The sequence below is a fragment of the Leptidea sinapis genome, chromosome 25 (genome assembly GCF_905404315.1).
Source record: "Leptidea sinapis chromosome 25, ilLepSina1.1, whole genome shotgun sequence".
Lineage (NCBI taxonomy): Eukaryota > Metazoa > Arthropoda > Insecta > Lepidoptera > Pieridae > Leptidea > Leptidea sinapis.
The window spans coordinates 3,464,788-3,469,044 of NC_066289.1; the positions used below are offsets into that span (position 1 = coordinate 3,464,788).

Here is a 4,257-nt window from a genome sequence, read left to right on the forward strand (position 1 = left end):
CCATCATACATTTATAGTTATTTAATGCTTCTTATACACGAAGCATCCACACGTCATTTGTAACTGACAAAACTCATCAGTTTAAAACCAATAGCAGCAAATCATGAATTAACGATAACTGATCGATGATATCGTATCAGTCAACTTCAATGCGGGCTTAAAACTAAAAACATCTGCATGATTGGACAATATACAGACAGCTGGCGTTTCCTGGGTGCGATTGTCGTTAATTCATTACTGGTTGCGACCTATACTTGATTACAGACTCCTGTTTGGTTTGACATTTGCAAATTACTCCCCATGTCGAGGGGGCGAAACCGTTTATACTGGTTACACATGAATAGATTGTTAATAACAATCATTAAAACATGCCAATGTTTTATTGTTGGAACACTTGATGGGACCCCATTTTATGTTTACCGAACCCAAATAATATTTGAAGTAAGAACTGACTGAACTGTCAGGCTTAGCAAAGTTAATACAATTTCGGGTAAAATCATTCAGATTCAAGAGCAACGTTAAACAGAGTATCCACTATTTTAATTATAGATATTGTAAATGTTATAATTTTAATAATATAGAATAAAATAATAGTTTTACTTCCTATTATTACTACCATTTTTAATAATTTATACTACTGTCTGCTTATACATACTTAGTTTTTTTTCATTATGAGTATCTTGCGGACTTAATACTTCTATATTCTAGCGCTCTATACGATGCAGTCCAAGCACAAATATTGTAGACCTATTTGCTTTTATTTCTAGTTTGTTTCTACCCAATATCAGCTCGAATTATCGGCGATCTCTGTGAAAGGCTCGATTGCTTGACGTAGCGTAATTACGTCACTTCATTGTGTACCTTCAACCACATTTATCGCGAGGAGAGTTCCGAACAGCTGAGCAACCTAATTTCTGCCACAGAATTCCACTTTCGCACCATAAGCTTCAAACGCCGAAGGGCGCCGTAGCTAGTGAAATTACGTCTCAAGGTGACGAGCGCAATTGTAGTGCCGCTCAGAATTTTTGGGTTTTTCCAGAATCCTGAGCGGCACTGCATTGTAATGGGCAGGGCGTATCAAATACCATCAACTGAACATCCTGCTCGTCTTATCCCTTGATTTCATAAAAGTAAAACAACCATAGCAGATACAATTGCAAATATCTTTCCCAAGAGAATTGTCATACATGAAGACAACTTCATGACAACCACGAACACAAACTCAAGAGCGTACCGCCCGAGAAAAACAAAATCAATTTCTAGATTTCCCCACATCATAAAGGAGTCATTCAAATCTTTACAAAACAAGTTCAAGCCCAACTCTTCAAATAGTTTAAATCTAATCAGACTAAACATAGCTCTGCTTAATTAGACTTAATCTGAATTCTTATCTCGACCGATGTCTCCCAACTTGCCCGTACTTTTGGAATTGGTAAATATTTTCTTTGATGTTCAACTCAAAACATAGATAAGGTTATACTTAACTCCTATTTAAGTAATGCGACGTGAAGGATTATTTTTATCACCTTTTTAATATTTTAAGCGCTTATTAACAATATAATTATTTTGAATTTAGGTAACTGATGTTATCTCGATGTGTTAAGTTTGAATAAATTATTTGATTCACGAACAACGACTGGTTTCTAAAGATGACGTGCATTTGAATAATGCGTTTTATCTTTAATCGGTGCATAAAAATCTTTAATAACTTAATTAGGGTTTTTTTTTTAATGTAGAGATACAATCATTTACAGCCACATGTGTGGTTTGATAATAATTGCGATATTTTTCCTTATTTTTACTGATTAGTACGACTAATTTCTTTGTCTCTATGTCTGAGTGTCACGACTCTTTCGATGATTCAAGCTTAAATTAAAATCCCTTAATCACTTAAAGCTGTAATCAAATCAATGATTATAATCAAACAAATCAAGATTTATTTATTTATTTCTTTCAATAAATCTAAAACATATTTTACAATTACTTCTACACAAATAAGAAGAAAAATATAAAAGAACAAATTAAAATTAAATTAGTTGTTAAAAAAAAATTTTTTGACGTTGTTTGAAGATTGCGCTTCAAAAGACTCGAGTGCGATATTTAAGGAATTTACTGTCACAACCAAATAATGTAATGTGATTCCATGTTTCCTGGGCAATACGACATAGGTCCCTTTCTAAATAGCGCGAACAACTTTCTTAAAAGCCAGGCAACGCTCCTGTGATTACTCTGATATAGTAGGAAAACGTTTGTCTTTGTCTTCCTTAAAAAAGGATGGTACTATTTAAGCCATTAATTTAAATTAATTTAATTAATTTTTAATTTAAATTAATTTTAACACAACAGTTAACCTTTAGAATAGTATAATCACAAACCTTAAATCGTTTAACTTTGCGAGTACAGTTACAGCAACCAATAAAAAAAACATATAAACGCATTTTATAATATTGCAAAGTTTGGGGTACGAAACCGAAACAAAGATTGTATTATCCTGCAACAACACTTTTTAACACGCAATAAAAGATATTACGTAGCCACCATTTTGAATTCGCCATTTAAGTGTTTTTATCTATTGCGATTTAGGACATACAGACCTGACAGACAGACGAACAGAGTCCTAATAGTTAAGTAGTCTTAACAGTTTCTGTTGGTAAACCTTTTTTTTATGACAAAAGGGGACGAGACGAGCAAGGCGTTCAGCTGATGGTAAGTTATACGTCCTGCCCATTACAATGCAGTACCGCTCAAGATTCTGGAAAAATCCCAAAAATTCTGAGCACCCTGAGACATAAGATGTTACGTCTCATTTGCCCAGAATTCTCGTCGCCCTTCAGACCGAAACACTGTAATGCTTACACATTACTGCTTCAGCAGCAAAGGCGCCGAATTGGTACCTATAATCTAGCGGGCATCCTGTGCAAAGAAGCTCACTACTGATAATATACTACACTGGCCTGCAAAAGTAAGTATCACACTTTTCAAATAATTTTTTTTTTCTTAACTATAGAAGGTAGAGATTTAGAACGTTATGTTGCAAATTTTATAGGCTTTAATTCTTAAAAACTAAAATTATACATTAGTAACATTTTTAACTTAAAAAAGATAAAACAATGAAAATAGACATTTTTAGTTTAGTGTAAAAAAATTTAACTAAAATGTATTACATGTTGCGACGGTTACGGGGGGCTTAAATGAAACTACCCGTACCGGCCTTTAAATGATGTATATTTAAAAATAATTAAAATACAATTTGAGCAAGGGTCGTAGGGTGTATTGTTGGTTGATCTAGTTTGTCCTTGTAGCTCGGTACTCCCCTGACGTTGAAGACGCCGGTGCAGGCCCCTCAGCTGGAGGTTATGACTCGACGTGTCACAGGTGATTCCCGATACTCGGTGTCCGGGTAACTAATCACCGGAACTTGGTGGAATTATATCTTTTAACGTTCCAAAATCTTATCCTGGAACCCTGTGAATGATGTCCACAGTTAAGACCACATTCTTATGTCTCCGCTGATTGTGAACCACGTGCGTCCGTGTCTATCATTAAGGGTGAAGCCGTAAGCAGGAGGTGTAGTTGTTCACAATCAGAACGGAGTTACAATAATAAAAAAAAAGAAAAGAAAGCGAAAGCAAAGAAAGAATAATTAATTTTGAAAAGAAAATTAAATGTTTGCTAAAATACTACATTTTAAATAACTACTTCAAAGTTTTACAATTACTCAAATAATATTAACACGTGTCCAACACTTACCCTATCGGGGTGACGATAATCCTTGAAACTTATTTTTATATTATGTTAAGACAACCGGTGATTAAAAAAATTATATAACTAGGTATTTTACGGCAAACGTGATAAGTCACTGCACATAATATAATGACGTGTTGCTATTACCGAGCGCAGCCGTGGTATGGCGATAGCCGGGCGACGGGTGACGCGAGCGAGCCATTTTTTATGAACAGCAAACAAAACTCGCCTACGCTCGCGCACAAAAGTGTTTACGTTTTATTATTTATTAGTTTTATTATTTTATGTTATTAGTTTATTTTCATTTCATTAGTTTATGTAAAATAACGTATGTAATGTAAATACAACGTTACAATACCCCCCTCGCTACGAAAGGATTTTATTATTAAAATAAAATCCTCTTGAGTAAAAAAAAAAAACTAAATTATTTATTTAATCCTATTAATTTTAAATCTTTGATATGCCAGGTACCTAGATTCTTTCCTGACATATCTGCTAAAACATATACTAAGG

At 34.0% G+C, this 4,257-nt stretch overlaps 1 long non-coding RNA gene across 1 annotated transcript; it reads right to left on the reverse strand.

The window, feature by feature from the left end:
- Positions 1–3,204: 3,204 nt before the first annotated feature.
- LOC126972136 (uncharacterized) lies at positions 3,205–3,939 on the reverse strand. Its single transcript, XR_007731054.1, has 2 exons — positions 3,751–3,939; positions 3,205–3,465 (listed from the first exon to the last, which is right to left on the reverse strand). It is a non-coding gene; the product is annotated as an uncharacterized LOC126972136 (long non-coding RNA).
- Between the last annotated feature and the right edge of the window lie 318 nt (positions 3,940–4,257).